The sequence below is a fragment of the Ovis aries genome, chromosome 14, assembly GCF_016772045.2.
Source record: "Ovis aries strain OAR_USU_Benz2616 breed Rambouillet chromosome 14, ARS-UI_Ramb_v3.0, whole genome shotgun sequence".
Classification (NCBI taxonomy): Eukaryota; Metazoa; Chordata; class Mammalia; order Artiodactyla; family Bovidae; genus Ovis; species Ovis aries.
In genome coordinates, this window is record NC_056067.1 from 17,207,152 (window position 1) to 17,226,270 (window position 19,119).

The following is a 19,119-nucleotide window of genomic DNA, read 5'->3' on the forward strand; positions in this document are numbered from 1 at the left end:
AAAGCTTCAGACACATTACCAATAACTGGAGCCATCAAGGTGACCCAGGCTAGGTCTGAGCTGTCCAGATGTTGGGTGTGGTCATCTATTTTAATAAGTTTTACTAGCAATGAGCAGATGGCTTGAAGGGTAGAGGACAGTTAATGGAAAGATACACAATTATCATAGCAGGGTGAACAAGAAATTATATGAAGGTCCCAGAAAGGACCCCCAATTTCAAGTTCTGAGCCTTAAGCCCAGTCAGATACTTGGGACGGGGTAGGGACAAGGGTCTTCTGTCTGCATCTGTGGGAGAACCAGCTTATCAACCTAAAGAGACACCAGGAGGTCAAATAAAGAGACAAGTTAGTATTCTATCATGCATATGGATAAGGGCTGTCGCAGCTTGACTGATGATAAAGACAACTTCTGAGATACATATTTTTTTAAACCTGCTGGCCTTTTCTTGCCTCTAAAATAACAATATCACAAGAAGAGATGAGCCAACTGGCTCACGTCCATCAGCAAGTGGTCCCGATGAGAACCGCCCGTGCTCTGCCCCTGAACAATGTGACACTCTGCTCCCCAAACGGCCTGATCAGCAAACCTTCCAGCATCTTCACGTCAGCACCTCAGTACAGCAAAGTCATCTTCAGAGCAAAGAGAAGCTCAAGGAATTTGGAAGGAAAGGAATGTGGGGACCTAGAGACAGTGAACTCAGAGGACTGATGTTATCTTGCATGGGTGCCTTTTCCTGGACAGTCAGGAATAAATGAAGTAGTGGGAAACAAAGAGCAACAATTGCCATGCTTGTCCAGTGGGATACACGTGAGATAACTCAAATAAGGCCTCCCAAAAAGATCCCCCAAATCTTAGAACATCAGAGCTGGCATGCTTTTAGAGATCTCATAGGTCAGTCCTCTCAGTTGACTCATGGGGAGAGTGAGGCCAAAGAAGTTGGGTAGTTAGGTGAGTAACTAGCTAGGGTCAAAGCTCATTTGAGAAGCCCAATTTTGTGTAATTGTCTATGCTCTTTCACACCATGAAAAGGAAAGGCATGATGGATAGCTGGATGGATGAGTGGAGGAATGGATAGATGGATGAAGGGATGGGTCCCTGGCAAGTGGAGCACTTGCAGTAATACAAATCCGCTATGAAAGCTGAGATCAGCAGTTTCTTCTTTCACTTGCTTCTTCATCTCCTTCATCTCCTTTAGTTGCCTTAATTCTCCCATAATTAAAGCAATGAAATTTGAAAGTTGGAACCAGTTTTAAAGTCATTCTCTTTCATATACACCCTCACCTCTTTGCTGAGCTTATATAGTCTCATGACTTTATCGTCTAAATGATGACAATCCCCAGATTTGTATTTCCGACATGGACCTTATCCTGAACTTCAGTCTTATCCATCCAGCTGTCTCTGCCTCATCTCCCCTTGTATGTATAAAAGATCTGTCAGACTTAACATGATCCAGCTGGACTCCCGATCTCCAATGCCCCATGCCCGATCCTCCCACAGTCTTCCCCATACCCATTAACGGCTACTCCCTTCTGATGGCTTTAGCCAAAATCCCAGGAACCATCTTTAACTCTGTTCTTCCGGTCACTTCCTACATCCAACCCATCAGCCAGTCTTGCTTGTCTTGTTCTAGCTCATCAAAACAACCAGATCTTATACTCCCTACCACTTACTCTGATTCAAATCTTGGCCCAACCTAACATGACCCTCCAGCTCTCCTTGATTCCAGTTTGCTCCCTTTCAGGATATTTTCAACAGAGCATCAGAGAGACCCCGTTAATAAGCAAGAGAGATCATGTCACTCTTCTGTTCAAAACTTTCTGAGAGTTTCCCATCTCACTCAGCATGAAAGCAAAATTCCTCCAAATGAACCACAAAGCCCCACACAATCCCTACACTCTTACATCCTCCCTCCACTCCAGCCATATTAGGACACTCACAAACACTGAAGCCTGCTCAAATCTCACAGCCTTTGCCCTTCTTGCTCTCTGCCTGGGCTCCTCTTCCCCCAGATTTCCATCTGGAGCACCCCTTCATCCCCTGCATGGCTTTATTCAAATGTCACCTTCTCTGTGAGACATTTTCAGGCTGTAAAATTTACAGTTACTCCCTCCACAACAAAACTTCCTCTCCCTTCCCTTCTTTATTTTTCTTCAATGCACTATTGCTTCACAAGCAGTCCATATTCCACCAAGAAGTAGAAGAAATTTGAATCATTCCCGAAAAGAGCCACTTTGTCACACTTGGTCTTCTGCTTCCTTTTCACAGAGACTATACAAAGTTACGAGGCTTGACTCTTTCTACATTTCCCTGGAAATCGGGCACTAAATCAGAGCAATGGGCTGAAATTAAAGATATTGATTTGCTTAAATGGAGCACATTTTCCAACACCTAGCTTAAAGGAGAAAAACCTCTCTTGGTGCTGTCAAGACACTACATTTTGCAACTCTGAAACAAATGCCAGGAGAATGTTGTCTTTCTTTTCACTTTTCTCCCCTGTGATTTTTTTCAATAGTATTTTAATTCAACCTTTGTTACTTAAAATCAGAAAAAAATTCAAGTAAAAGTATCAACATGGCTTGGGAAAGAACTGTTTCGGCAAAAACTGAGATTCTCCTTGGGTAGTAGGGGTTTAAAGACAAGGTTCGGATGATATTACTGTCTCCCAGATTTAACCACTCAAGGACTCTTTCGGTTATGTATTGTCGAAATGACTCAGCAATCATACAGTCATAATTGCTATAAGAAAACAGGCTGATCAATCACTCATGTTTCATCATTATCATCCAGGCTCCTTTTTCTGTTTTCTGCACTCACCACTTTTCCATTCATTAAGGAACATAATGCTTCATGAATACTTGTCTCTAGAAATATTCATCATATTTTATGTGACTGGCCATACCCTTCTTCCTCCTGATACCTCTGTGTTTGGGCTTCCCAGGTGGCTCAGTGGTAAAGAATCCACCTGTCAAAGCAGGAGACAAAGGTTTGATCCCTGGGTTGGGAAGATCCCCTGAAGGAGGAAATGGCAACCCACTCCAATATTCTTGCCTGGAAAATTCCATGGACAGAGGACCTGGCAGGCTACAGTCCATAGGGTAGCAAAGAGTGGGACATGACTGGGCAACTGAGCATGCATGTACCTGTATATTTAACCATTTATCTCCCCAAGCATTAACTCCCTTAGGGAATGCTAATCGTTGTAACAATCCGTTGTTTGTTGAGGCCTCAGGATTTTGTCAGAGAAGGCAATGGCAACCCACTCCAGTACTCTTGCCTGGAAAATCCCATGGAAGGAGGAGCCTGGTGGGCTGCAGTCCATGGGGTTGCTAAGAGTCAGACATGACTGAGTGACTTCACTTTCACTTTTCACTTTCATGCATTGGAGAAGGAAATGGCAACCCACTCCAGTGTTCTTGCCTGGAGAATCCCAGGGATGGGGGAGCCTGATGAGCTGCCTTCTATGGGGTCGCACAGAGTCGGACACGACTGAAGCAACTTAGCAGCAGCAGCAGCAGCAGCAGCAGCAGGAGCAGGATGTTGTAGAGAGAGAACTACCTACTTGATCTCTTTGTTTCTAAACTTGCTTCCTTAAGTCAACTAAAAATTTGACTTTTCAAATCCCCTTTTCAAAAGTCAATCAAATGTTGTCCTTCTTCTTCCTAACAAGGAACCCTGGAATGGATTCCAACGGAGATTAGAACTAAATCCAAATTCTGCAGCCTGTTTCTTTAGGTCCTGCATGATCTGTTCACTGGTTCCTTCTAATCCTCCTATCTTACCTCTTTTCCCTCATTTATTTCACTCCAGCCACACTGGCTTTTTCTCTCTTCTTCTATGAGCCAAACTTATTCCTGCTTTGAGATCTTTGCACATTTTGCTACCTTTCTCTAACCAGCTGCTCCCTGAGATGCCTGTGTGATTGATTCCTGCAGACAGCACAGGTCCCAAGCCCCTTGTCTTCTCTTCAGAGGCCTTTCCTGCCCACTCCTGGGAGTTACTCTCCATTGTATTACTTTTTGTAGAACTTATTACAAGCAAGAATTCTTCTATTTATTGATTTGCTGACTTGCTCTGATCTGACTTTGCAAGGAGAATCTAAGTTCCACTAGAACAGGGGCATTACCTGCCTTGCTCTTTGCTGCATCCCTGGCATCTAAGACAGTTCTCAACATGGAACAGAAGCCCAATAAAATTTTCTAGAATAAAAGAATGAATACATGATCTCTCTCAATCCTCACAATAGCCCATTTCAGACAATGGAGGCTTACCAAAGTTTAATTATTTTCTCAAGACATTGGTCAGAGGCAGCAATCAAACTCATGTCTCCAAAACCTCAGTTATTAATAGGTTAGGACTCTGTTGGGTGTTTTTTTTTTCTTTTTCTCTGATGTTTAAAGAGATTCTCCCATGTTTACCTACCTCATCCAGATCTAGGACCATGGAGGTAAGGAATCTCAGGTTTGGATGGATTGAGAGAGCACCAATATCAGTCCCCACTTAGGAGCTGGGTATTTTCCCCAGCATCCTGCTGTCTATACACACACAATCTCAACACAGACAGACTTGGTTAGACTCAATCCCAGCGGAGTCATCTTTGACAGTGTCCTCTCTGGACCTCGCTCCCTTACTCTTATTCTCAAAATGGGAACATTCCTCTTGAAGTGAAGTGAAAGTCACTCAGTCATGTATGACTCTTTGCGACCTCATGGACCATACAATCCATGGAATTCTCCAGGCCAGAATACTGGAGTGGGTAGCCTTTCCTTTCTCCAGGGGATCTTCCCAACTCAGGGATTGAACAACCCAGGTCTCCCACATTGCAGGGTTGCTTTTGAGATGAAATAAGATAGTATACAGAAAACATTTAGTACTAGGCCTGGAACATGATAAATACATGATAAAAGTTTTCTATTTGTAATGTAGTAAAGTAATGCTAAAAATTCTCCAAGTCAGGCTTCAGCAATATGTGAACCGTGAACTTCCAGACATGCAAGCTGGTTTTAGAAAAGGCAGAGGAACCAGAGATCAGATTTGCCAACATCCACTGGATCATCGAAAAAGCAAGAGAGTTCCGGAAAAACATCTACTTCTGCTTTATTGACTATGCCAAAGCCTTTGACTGTGTGGATCACAATAAACTGTGGAAAATTCTGAAAGAGATGGGCATACCAGACCACCTGACCTGCCTCTTGAGAAACCTATCTGCAGCTCAGAAAGCAACAGTTAGAACTGGACATGGAACAACAGACTGGTTCCAAATAGGAAAAGGAGTACATCAAGGCTGTATATTGTTACCCTGCTTATTTAACTTATATGCAGAATACATCATGAGAAATGCTGGGCTGGAAGAAGCACAAGCTGGAATCAAGATTGCTGGGAGAAATATCAATCACCTCAGATATGCAGATGACACCACCCTTATAGCAGAAAGTGAAGAAGAACTAAAGAGCCTCTTGACAAAAGTGAAAGAGGAGAGTGGGAAAAGTTGGCTTAAACTCAACATTCAGAAAACTGAGATCATGGCATCCAGTCCCATCACTTCACGGCAAATAGATGGAGAAACAATGGAAATAGTGGCAGATTTTTTGAGGGGGGGGGGGGCTCCAAAATCACTGCAGATGGTGATTGCAGCCATGAAATTAAAAGACGTTTGCTCCTTGGAAGGAAAGTTATGACCAACCTAGAAAGCATATTAAAAAGTAGAGACATTACTTTGCCAACAAAGGTCTGTCTAGTCAAGGCTATGGTGTTTCCAGTAGTCATGTATGGATGTGAGAGCTCAACTATAAAGAAAGCTGAGTGCTGAAGAATTGATGCTTTTGAATTGTGGTGTTGGAGAAGACTCTTGAGAGTCCCTTGGACAGCAAAGAGATCCAACCAGTCTATCCTAAAGGAGATCAGTCCTGGGTGTTCATTGGAGGGAATGATGTTGAAGCTGAAACTCCAATACTTTGGCCACCTGATGCAGAGAGCTGACTCATTTGAAAAGACCCTGATGCTGGGAAAGATTGAGGGCTGGAGGAGAAGGGGACGACAGAGGATGAGATCATTGGATGGCATCACCGACACAATGGACATGGGTTTGGGTGGACTCCGGGAGTTGATGATGGACAGGGAGGCCTGGCGTGATGCAGTTCATGGTTGCAAAGAGTTGGAAATGACTGAGCGACTGAGCTGAACTGAACTGAATGATGTGGTGGTGGCTGAATATATGGTATGGAGGTGTGGGGGTGGGCAGGAGAACTGATTCTGGTGTCCCGCAGATCTAGGTTCAAATCCTCCAAGTTGGCAGTTTTGGGTAAATTTTGTAAACTGGAAAACTCTGATTTCTTTATTGTAATAAAGGATTTATTGGATTTATTGGATTTGCAGAATAAAGGGGCACATTTAAAGTACTGAGTCCAAATGGCTGCCCACAGTGAGCAAAAACTAAGAGCTATTAGCATCGTCTCATCAAGTGAAGCTAAATTGTGGGAGGTAGGGGGAGAAAGGAGGTAATCTCACTACTTCTTCCAAGCCTTGACTTCATGATCCTAGGATTTCTCCAGTCCAGCCAACCCCCTCTGTCTCTGCTCAGGGCTAAGACACCAGCCACTTGCCTTCTCCAGCTCTCTCATCACCAGTCCTGCCTTTTCAGAGGCTAGGCCGGCCACCTTCTCCCAAGATCCCAATACCTTCCTCTGAAACTCCCCAAAACACAGAGGAATGGTGCAAACACCCCTGCACTCAAAATCCTGCTTAGCTTTCAGAGGAGGGAAGAAAGTTGCAGGCGTTGACGTGGAAGTTGCTCTGGATCAAACTGTGGTGGTCCATGGCATCGCTCCCACACACCACCCATGGGGCTTGTCTGCAGAAAACACACTGTTTCATTTCTCTCTTTCTCACTACCAGTTGGACAAACTTTGAGGACCTTTTTAAGACATTCGGGATATTGTTTCCCAGCATATGTGGGCAGCGTTACTACTACCACCCCCTCAGGACTACTTAACAACATCAGCAAAGCAATTAAGCCCAGTTTTCAGGAAAATGCCAGCGGCTCTGCAGTGTCTGGATGGGAGTCTCAGCCCAATTATTTCCAGCTAGTTGTGAACTGCGGAGAAGTGGACTTTACTTCATTAGAACTTCAGCTCCCACTGATTAAAAGTCGACTGTGCTGGAGACAGTAAGGAAAAATGAAACAATTAAACTTGTCATCAATAAAATTGCTGTGTATTCCTCAACACAGGGTTTTACTTCTCTCCAGAGGAGTGATTAAAATGAACTGATTGAACTATAATTTGATTGACTGGAGAGCCTCCATCCATTGCGCTGAAACTGAACTTTCATTCCCTGCTCCTCTTAGACTGAGACATAAAACCTTCCTGCAGTCCTGCCAGAGCCCAGCACAGACACTCTGAATCCACCAGGTGGTGCTGGCCCCACCCAGTGATCTGCTGAGCGACCGTGGTAGGCAAAATAATGCACCTCCAAATACACCCACACCCTAACCCTGAAGCCTGTGAATATATTACCTTTTGGGACTTGGTAGATAGGATTAACAGAGAAAGCAATGGCACCCCACTTCTGTACTCTTGCCTGGAAAATCCCATGGACGGAGGAGCCTGGTGGGCTGCAGTCCATAGGGTCACTAAGAGTTGGACACGACTGAGTGACTTAATTTTCACTTTTCACTTTCATGCATTGGAGAAGGAAATGGCAACCCACTCCAGTGTTCTTGCCTGGAGAATCCCAGGGACGGGGGAGCCTGATGGGCTGCTGTCTATGGGGTCACACAGAGTCAGACACGACTGAAGTGACTTGGCAGCAGCAGCAGCAGATAGGATTAACGTTAAGGGCCTTGAAAGCGGAGATTATCCCAGATTATCCAGGTGGACCCAATCTGGTCACCTGAATTCTTAAAAGCAGAGAACCTTTCCTGACCAAGTCAGATGAGCTGGTGTGATGAGAAGAGTCAGAAACATGCCACAGTGCTGGCTTTGAGGTGGAAGAAGGGGCCATGAGCCAAGGAATGTGGGTGGCCTCTAGGAGATGGAGAAAACAAGGAAATGGGTTTTACACTGGATCCTGCAGAAGGGAATGCAGCCTGATGCCATCTCCCATTTAGCATAGTGAGACCCTCGTCGAACTTTAGTTAGCCCCTAGAACTGAAAAATGATACGTTTGTGCTTTTGTAAGCCACTGAATTTATGGTGATTTGTTGCAGTGTGTGTGTGTGCTCAGCTGTGTTCAACTCTGTGTGACCCCATGGACTATAGCCCACCAGGTTCCTCTGTCCATGGGATTCTCCAGGCAAGAATACTGGAGTGGGTTGCTATGCCCTTCTCCAGGGGATCCTCCCAACCCAGGGATCAAACCCATGTCTCCTGCATTGGCAGGCAGGTTCTTTAACACTGAGCCACCTGAGAAGCCCAATTTGTTGCAGCAGCAATAGAAAAAAACATGGATCTGGGCAAGACTGTGCAAGAAGGACAGGCACTGGATACTCACCCTCACGATTCAGAGGCTGTAGGCTGCAGTTGGATGCTGGGAGGGAACCAGATAAGTACCGTGATGCTGTCTGGCATGTGTGTGATGCAAGGACTTGGGAGGATAGCAGATGGAGAGGAAAGGCCTCAAGCCCTGAACATGCTGTGCAGCCTCTTCAAAGCCACTGACCTACACAGTTTACAAAGTTGTATTTCACGGTTTAGCAAAGAATCTGGACAGAGTAGGTGCTAAGGAAGTGCTGAGTGATTTAAGTTTGAATGGAAATGTGCCAAATGAATGAATGAACGAGTCAAAAAATAAATATGAATCAAATGAATATTGATTGTGAGTAAAAAGGTCATGGGACTCCCCTGGTGGCTCAGATGGTAAAGAATCTGTCTGCCACGCAAGAGACCCAGGTTCAGTCTCTGGGTTGGGAGGATCCCCTGGAAAAGGGAATGGCTACCTACTCCATTTTGAACTGTGGTGTTGGAGAAGACTCTTGAGAGTCCCTTGAACAGCAAGGAGATCAACCCAGTCAATCCTAAAGGAAATCAGTCATGACTATTCAGTGGAAGGACTGATGCTGAAGCTGAAGCTCCAAAACTTTGGCTACCTGATAAGAAGAACTGACTCCTTAAAAAAGACCCTGATGCTGGGAAAGATTGAAGACAGGAAGAGAAGGGAACAACAGAGGATGAGATGATTGGATGGCATCACCAACTCGATGGACATGAGTTTGAGCAAGCTCCAGGAGTTGGTGATGGACAGGGAGGCCTGGTGTGCCACAGTCCATGGGGTTGAAGAGAGTTGGACACAACTGAGCGACTGAACTGAACAGACCCACTCCAGGATCCTTGGCAGGAGAATTCCATGGACAGAGGAGTTTTGAGGGCTACAGTCCATGGGGTCACAAAGAGTGAGACACAACTGAGTGACTAAGCATATACACACAAAAATATCACACCCATGCTTGGTAACTTGGACACTTTCGGTCTGGAAATTAGGTGTGCTTTACCACATAGAATCCCATGGAAACCAAGGAGAAAGACCAGAAGGAGGCAGAGTGTAGGCCCACTTTCTAATTTCCTTTATGCCTGTGGATGCTTCAAGCCTATTTCTGGGGCTTGTCTGAGATTTGTGCCTAAATTTGGGGACAGAATATGAGCTCCAGTTGGGACTTACCATATGTCTTAGGCAGCTCATGCTGCCATAACAAAATATCACAGACTGGGTGTCTTCAATCATAGAGATTTGTTTCTCACAGTTCTGGAGGCTGGCAAGTCCAAGACCAAGGTATTGGCTGATTCAGTTCCTGATAAAGCCTCTCTTCCTGGCTTAGAGATAGCCGACTTCTTGCTATGTCCTCATATGTTCTTTCTTCCAGGTGTGAGCTCAGAGAAAGAGAGAGAAAGTTCTTTCTTCCTTTTCTTATAAGGCCACTAAGTCCCATTTTAAGCCTCCACCCTCATGACTTAAGCTAACCCTGATTACCACCCAAAGGCCCCATTTCCAAATACTGTCACACTGGGGGTTAGGGCTTCAACATATGAATTTGGTTTGGGGGGAAGGGTGGGGCACAAGTATTCAGTCCCTAACACCATAGCAACCATGACCTTGGCTGACTCACTTAGCCTTGAAAGTGAAAGTGTTAGTTGCCCAGTCTTTGCAACCCACTGGACTATAGCCCTCCAGGCTCCTCTTGTCCATGGAATTCTCCAGGCAAGAATACTAGAGTGGGTTGCCATCCCCTCAGTGACCTGTGTTAACACATTTGAAAGTCTCAGCTTGGGATGTGAGTAACAGAGAGAGTACCTATCACTCCCAGGCTCTGTGCCAAGTATTCTTTGCATCAAACCCCTTACCACTCCCAACAGCTCCGTACATATTGATAGTATATTGTCATTTCCATTTTATATGAAAAGAAATGTATAAAGCCTAGAAAGATGAAGTTGGTAGTTCAAGATTATAATGACAGAACATTTGGACTCAAGTCTATTTGAGACCAGAACTAGGATTCTTAACATAAGGGAATATTATGGCTGAAACTAACATGATGGTTGCTTGAAAACTCTTCAGCAGTACACTTTAGGGAGCTAGGAGAAGGCAGTTAAAGCATGTGAATCCTCTCTATTAATAAGAATTCAAAGGAAGCTCTAAAATTCGTACAAATGAATAACCAGTATGTGTGTGTGTGTGCATGTGCGTGTGTGGTTTTGCCTGTGTGCGTTTGCAGCCTTCATGCAGACACTGTCACAGTGCGAGAGAAATGCTCCACGTGAAACAAAGCACTGCAGAAGGCCTGCCATCCATTCACACGGTGTTCCCTAACAACTGATACCTGCTGCCATTTTCCACTGGAAGAGAAATGTGATTTCTGCATGTCAGGTGACAGTCTTTAAAAGGCCTCCAGTGATTCATATTTCAATGTGTATTTAATCCACCTTGGCAAACAGCTTATGTGGGGCCTCTCCACTGCTTTCTTCCTAGCAACCAAGGCTTTTCGTCATCACAGCTTTAAATGGGCTCACATTCACTTTGCATGTGGGACTCAGGTTCCTGACACCAAGGTCTGCCTCTCCTCTGCCAGCTCACCACATTGAAAGAAAGATGAATCAGTGCGGCTTCTGCCTTGGAAATGAGTTCAGTGTCAAAGGCTCATGTCCCATCTTGTTTGTGACAGTCCTCCAGCACAATCCAGTAAGTCATGTTGTTCGGAAATAATGAGCCTATGCAAGTCTAGCCTGTCACTGTGGCCGAGCTGAGACTGTGCTGCTCCTCTATTCAAAGGCTGGGCCCCTCACTCTAGCCTCTGGACAAGCCTCCACAGGGCCTGCCCACTAGTCCCCACAAGGAAGGACAGGAGGCATGGGAGAGGGAAGAGGGAACCTGAACTTTCTGAGTAGTATCTGACTCTGCAGAAGGTCTTCTTGCCCTGACTTCACATTTTGCATCTTTCCCCAGGCTTTTAAAAAAGCATCTGTATACCAAGGACTTTAGTCTCCAGCCAAAACGCCTTCACCACACTCTAGGCCCAAAAAGCCAATACCAAGTTTCCATGTCTACCTGCAGGCCTTATAGATGTCTCAAACTCAACATATCCAACTGTTTGATCCCCCACAGGCACATACCCACGTTTTCTCTCAGTCTTACCCACATCAGTTAATGATGCCCCTGTTTCTTCAGGGAATCATCACTGAAATTCCTCTCTCCACTCTGACATCAAACCCATCAGCAAGTCTGGCTGACTCTACTTCCCAAATATACCTCAAATCTACCCACCTCCCTTCGTCCCAAATACTACTGCCATCCCTGAAATATCACAAAACCCTCTTGGTTGGTCCCTCCATGGCTATTCTTGTCCTTCTTCCAAATGAGTCACCTCACTTTATTGAGAGTGATCTTTTTTAAAATGAAAAGTTGTATCACATCACTCCTTTGCTTAAAATATGTCTATGGCTCCCCTTTGCACTTGAAATAAAAATCTCAAGTTCTTTAATTGGCCTATGATGCCAACAAAGTCTAACTCTTGCCCTCCTCTGGGACTGTATTTCCTGCCTCTCTTCCTTCCCCTCACTTAATACAGTCTAGTTAACCTGGCTTCCTCTTGGTTCTGCAAACATGCAAACTCTTTAATATGTCATGGCCTTACACATGCTGTTCTATCTGCCTAGAAATCTCTTACCCCTGCTTTTCCCATGGTTGTCTCTTTTTATTCCAGTAAAGAACCCAGCCTTACTATCCTATCTACATAGTTTATTCACCTTCCTCGTTGCAATCATACTCTACCATTTCACATGAGTCATTTTATAGGCATAACCCTTTGCTTTTATCCATTTTTGTGAGTGTGAGTGTGTGCCTTCTCAGTCGTGTCCTACTCTTTGTGACCCCATGGACAGTAGCTTGCCGGGCCCCTCTGTCTGTGGGATTTCCCAGGCAAGAATACTGGAGTGCATTGCCATTTTCTACTCCAGGGTATCTTCCCAACCCAAGGATCGAACCCGCATCTCCTGTCTCCTGAGTTGGCAGGCGGATTCTTTGCCACTGCACCACCTGGGAAGTCAGGCTTATCGATTTTTCCCTATCCTTTATTGCCTATCTTCTCCTCTAGCCTAGAAACCTGAGGTGGCCTTGTTCCATGCATAGAATAGAATCAATGCTCAGTAACTCTTTAGTTAATTAATAGCTACATAAATGAATGAATGACTTGCCCCAAATTCACAGCTGACAAGTACCAGGATTTAAACCCAGGGCTGTCCCCTCTCCACAGTTCATGCTCTTAAGATTACCTTATGGCTTTTGGATTCAGAGTTGGTCATTGGCAAAGTCATGTGTCTCCCATCCAGTCCATGCTGCCAGGAGTCCAGCATCCCTAAGCTGCCATTCCCACTAAAAGTTTCAGGGTAGAGGTGGAATTCTAGGCATCCAACAGGAAGAAAGATGTGAGGAAACTCAATGTACCCTCCAGGCAGCCTTGTGATCTAACCTATATCCTATATTATCCCCAAATAGGACACACACTCTGCTTCTACAGTTGACAGTGGAAAGGAAAACCAACTTCTTTCCCCAAACATTTCCACTTGCCCATGGGTCCCCAGAAAATAAGTCCTGCTTAGGTTGGGCCATGAAGGCTTTTCAGTGGCCTAAGGAGCTTGTTACAAATTGTTTTTGTATCCCGTGCCATATTCTATAGCCCCACCTGATTTCTATGCAGCTGTGGGGGCATCTCTGAGCATCAGCATCCCACCTCGACTGTGTTTCAGCATCTCTCCATTTCTTTCTATCCCAGAATATTACCTGAATCCACAAATGTCCCAGATCTTGGCAGATGTAGCCCCAAAGTGCATGCTGGATAATACCTCTAAAAGGGCATCCTCAACCTAGGGGGCATGGGAGTCACTGGGTAAACCAGCTTCCTGTTCTTTAGAGTGACAATTCTGTAGTGCATTTTGCATGATTCTACAGAGGGTTCCCAAAGGAAACCGAATCCCGGTTGCCCAGTGTGGTCAATCACTCCACGATATAATTTTTATTGGCTTTTCCCTCTGTTTGGTTTTCTCTTTTTCTCTCTGCTTCCTCATTCTGCTTACTTGGATCACTCCCATAGTTAAACCACTTACCCTCAAACCTATGTCTCTGGCTCTTCTTTCAGTGTTAGGGTTAGGGTTAGGGTTAGGGTTAGTCGCTCAGTCATGTCCAACTCTTTGCGGCTCCACAGACTGTAGCCCACAAGGCTCCTCTGTCCATGGAATTCTCCAGGCAAGAATACTGGAATGGGTTGCTGTTCCCTTCTTCAGGGGATCCTCCCAACCCAGGGGTCAAACCCAGGTCTCTCACATTGCAGGCAGATTCTTTACCATTTGAGCCAACAGGGAAACCCATTTTCTTTCAGGGCCAAACTGAAATAAGAAAGACTCAATCCTTCTATAGTTGGTCACCACTTAAAAACCCACAGTGTTTGCTGGGAACTGAAGCTGAAGAGAAAAAAAAAAAAAGTCAAGTGTTGGCTCAGAGCAGTACTCAAAAAATGAGTAAGTTTGGAAGTACACACCTTGCAATAGGAAGAAATATTCCCAACTGAGTTAGTCCCTGGACCTTGACATCAGTGAACTTGAGTTTCTGAGGTCTTCACACTCAGCTCTAAAACTTTCCATAACTTCCTGACCCCCTTAGCTTGTCAGATAAGCCTCTTATGATCTGGCTCCCACTTACTCTTACAGTCTTACTCTTCTCCCTATAATGGTTCTTTGAAATCTCTACACACCGCATGGCCAATGGAAGACCAGGACCTCTCCACCTGGAGGCCTTTGCCTCTCAAGCCTCCATCCACCTTGCTTAGGAGTCATCCAGACAGGCCAGCTTCATGGTCGTTCAACCTGTATACACTCTGACCCACACACAGAAAGGGACCCAGGCTTGGTTCATTGTTCTACAGCTGCCATCTTAAAATTCTCAATTACTTTTGAACAAGGTGACTTGCATTTTATTTTCCACTGGGTCCTGAAAATTATGTAGCTAATTCTGCCTCCAGAGTAGGAGTTATGAGATTTGATGTTCAATTGATCTTATAAGATTGTTAAGAGATTTTAACATTATCTCATGTCAGAGCAGAATCTCTTTATCACCCTTCACCCTTTAGGCCAAAATATTTTTTAAAGTTAAAGATGGATTATTTAAGAGAAGGAAAAAAAATTTCAAGACTCTCCCCAATTCCTTAGTGAATTTGGGACCAAAGGCAAAGCTATCCTAAAGTCCCCAGGAATGTCACATATTCCCAGGTATTCAAGAAATATTCCCTAAAAGTAGAGGTTTTACCTGTGAGTAGCAAGGAGGGTGATTCCAAGGGTACTCTCTTATACTTCCTCTGTTGAGTCTCAACATCTTATTTTAGTATTTTGCAGGTCTTTAAATACCCATGGTTTATTTATGAACTGAGGGTTATTAACTGTTTGAAACTTCATTAAGTCCTTCCCTGGGGATAGTCTCGGCTGAGGTCCTTTTAGATGATCCCTCCCCAAATATCTGTCTAATTTAGATTTAATAGAACAGTTTATTGTATGTTGATAAAATAATAATGAATTAATAAAGCCTTCACTGAGACTTAGGTAACAGATACATAATCTATCGTTGTTAAAGCGCCATGCAAATGTTTTTAATAATCAGCATTTAATATGCAGCCACCCGGACGTAAATCCAGCCTAAACACACATTTGGAAACTCATTTAAAGCAGCTCATGAGTTTCTTGGAGACGGGGAAACACTGAGGCCAAATGTGCTGCAGGACGTCTGGAGTCCTTGAGTCCCTTGGAGCCTGGTAGGCATCCTGGGGCCTTATCCTAGGAGAGGCCGGAATCCACTGTTGAAAGATGCCCCTGGCTTCCTTTCCCCAACATTGGGTTTGTAGATTCTTGCTGGTTCTTCTGTGTATTATTCAATGCTCCATCAGGAAAGGAAATCAAATACATGATAACCATATAAAAGTCTGCCTGCCATACAAGAGACCCATGTTTGATCCCTGGGTTGAGAAGATCCCTGGGAGAAGGGAATGGCTACCCACTCTAATATTCTTGCATGGAGAAATCCATGGAGAGAGGAGCCTGGTGGGCTACAGTCTATAGGGTCACAAAGAGTCAGACACAGCTGAGCAACTACCACAATTTGAATGTCCATGTTTATTTAAACATTGCAAGAACAGCTGCTGGGACTTCCCTGGTGGGAAGTAGTTAAGACTGCCTTGCAATGCAGGGAACACAGGTTCAATAGCTGAATGGGGAACTAAGATCCCACAGGCCTCTGAGCAACTAAGCCCCTGTCCTGCAACTACTGAGCTCTTGAGCATGCTACAACTAAGACCTGACAGAGCCAAATAAATTTCAAAAATGACAGCTGCTGAGTTGCTTCACAGAGTCACCTCTGTGCAGACTTTGTCATACAGGGGGTCTGCATCAAATATTTAGCCCCAATACAGTAAAATTCAGCCTTTATCTCCCTTTCCTTTTGTTGTTGTTGCTGTTTAGTCACTAAGTAGGGTCCAACTCTTTTGTGACCTCATGGGCTGTAACCTGCCAGGCTCCTCTGTCCGTGAGATTTCTCAGGAAAGAATACTGAAGTGGGTTGCCATTTCCTTCTCCAGAGGATCTTCCCAGTCCCGGGATTGAACCCATGTCTCCCGCCCTGACAGATGGATTCTTTGCCACTGAGCCACGAGAGTGAAGAGAAAGTCGTTCAGTTGTGTCCGACTCTCTGTGACCCCACGGATTATACAGTCCATGGAATTCTCCAGGCCAGAATACTGGAGTGGGTAGCCTTTCCCTTTTCCAGGGGATCTTTCCAACCTAGGGATCAAACTCAGGTCTCCTGCATGGCAAGTGGATTCTTTACCAGCTGAGCCATGAAAGAACAGCCACTAAAATGTTTCCTGCACCTTATTCTTAAAATAATGTTGGTGCATGGGTGGCTGACATTTGCAGTCATCTTGGAGTTGTACAAAAAGTCATATCAGGTAGGGATTTTCATGATCTGTGACAAACACTCTGGAGATGAATAGGCAAATTGTCATATTGAATACACTCAGGAGGGCTCCCACTACAGCACTTCCAAGAAGCCAGCTCTCCTCACAGATAGAGACCTATAGCATGGCCAGACTGTCTCTACCACTCACCAGTCTCAATGCTGTAGTTTCCACCATCATCACATTTCTTTGGGATTAACTGTAAAATCAGGAGTTGGTGAAGTGAGAGAATTATTAGATTTAAAACTACAAGACTTGACTCAAGACCAATACACCATCTTCCCAGTTGTTTATCCTTTGAGTCCCTTCCATCTTGTAAACCTGTAGGAGGACATTGGACTTTATGAACTTTCAACCCTTCTATTCTATCCCAAGTGAGACATTTGATTTCATTAGTATCCATAATCATTTTAGCACTGATTGAGCTCAATATGGAAACACTTTGGAAAGCAGAGAGCCGGTCAGCGAGGGCATGTCCATTTGTAAGACAAGCAATTCTGATGAAGACAAAAGATTGGGGAGTATTGGGCAGATAAGTTCTAGCATGACACCCCAGTGGGAAGCTCACTGAGGTATGAGGTGGGGACATCTTCAGAGCAAAGAGAAGAATGAGGAAGGACGGGAAGTATGACAAAGGGTAAAAACCCCTCACTTTGTGGGCCTCTTGGCCAAGAGTGGCCTCTGGTCCTTGGGAGTAAGACATCTAGGTCTGTGTGCTTCAGTCCATGCATAAGAACTAGACTGCATCTGGAGGACTACTGCTTGACATACAATCAAGCAATACTGGAGTGGTTTGCCATTGCCTCCTCCAGGGGATCTTCCTGACCCAGGGATCAAACCCATGTCTCCTGTGTCTCTTGCACTGCAGACAGATTCTTATAGGTAAAAGGTTAAATAGTGGATAGTACATAGTAAGCACTCAACTCACATTAGCCAAGAGTCCAGATCCATTCCCATGTGAGCATTGTCAATGATTCTGAAGACCTCTCTACTAAGTCAAAGCCACAAGAGAAGAAGCAGAAAGGGCCTCTGCTTGCCCTTTGGGTCCTGTAACAATCCCTCTTCTGTGGCCCCTTCATCTAGGCTGAGTGGACTTATTTACAAGGGTCTAGTTAATCACGTCCATCTGTAATGTAAATGGGCTTCTCATTATGCTAATGCCAGCACTAGACATGCAAATCCATAAGCATTTGCATGCCTAATGCAACAGTTCTTGTCCATCCTGCTCTGTTGCTATTTACTATCTAGTTTTTATGACTTATGGATTTCCAACCCTTTAAATTTATATCAGCACCGTGACATATCTGCAAGCAGCGACAGTTTTATGAGCACTAAAAAAGCTGCAACACACCACCACTAAATACTAATGACATAAATGGTAGCTGTAATGGCCTCTATTTTTATTACAATACCAAACCTCAATATATTGCAATTACCTCTACACTCAAGCCAGACCAAGCCACACTGTACAGGAACCAGCCCAGGGAGAGAGATGTGACCCCAGAAGAGTTCCCAGGTCAAGCCTGTCTGTGGCGCTGAGGAGCTACAGTGGCAGGAAATGTCCTCTGAGAGTTTACTGGGGATCAGAGATCTTCATCAGGAAGAGATGCGCCTGGATTCTGAGGTGGGTCTCACAAACCTCAGGGATGGCTTAGAGATGTTCACAGGTTTTAGCCTTGCCACTCCCTGCCTTCCCCATGAAAAAGAATAGAACACAGGAAAAGCTATCCGTACTACCAGGTCCCAGTCCCAACTGAGCCACTAACTTGCTGTGTGACCCTGAACAAATCCCTGCCCTCTCTGGGCCTCAGTTCCCCATGAGGAGCGGAGGAACTAAATATCTCTAAGAATGTTTCCAACTCCAACATGCTGGGACTGACTCTGTGGAAACTTCAAGCCCAAGACATACACATTAATTTTCTCCAGAATGAAAATACATCCACCAGGACATTTTTATGCCTGATTTTATAAGTTCTGATTTTACACCTTAAAAATAATAACACCTTGAATTTATTTGATGGCATTTTCCATCTGAAACACTTTTCTGTCTGTTATGGCATTCATTCTGTGTCCCGGGAGAGTGAGCCAGACAGGAACTATTCTTTCCATTGCGCAGGTAGAGAAACTGAGGTGTGGAAAGAGGACAGTTATACAATACACCCTTGCCAGCAATGGGATTAAACCCCATATCTTTGTGGATGGTTTTCCACTAAGCCATTTCTCAATGCTTCCAGTGGCATCTCTTACAAAATTTTGTTGTTGTTTTTGTTTTTGTTTTTTGGCTCCTGCACTATGTTCCTGGGAGAGGTACCTCACCAAGAAATTATTCATCACTAGCCTCTCAGTATGGACTAGTACACAGGATCACTTTTCCTGGGGATAGATAGTCAAGGGCAAGCTTGGGGGCGGGGGGGGGGGGCAGCTGTAGGGTATATCTGTTAATGTTACATTGGTTCTATCCATGGGGGCACTTTTTGGGAGTAGGAGGCCTGAATGGAAGATAGTGTATGGCCAGAAAATAGCAGGAGTGGAACAGGCTTGAGAGAGAGGGTCAGCGAGGACAAACCACCCAGTCAAAGGCCAGTTCTCCTTTCGTTTGCGCTCCAGGTCATGATCTATCCTCAGGGTGAGAGGAGGGCCCC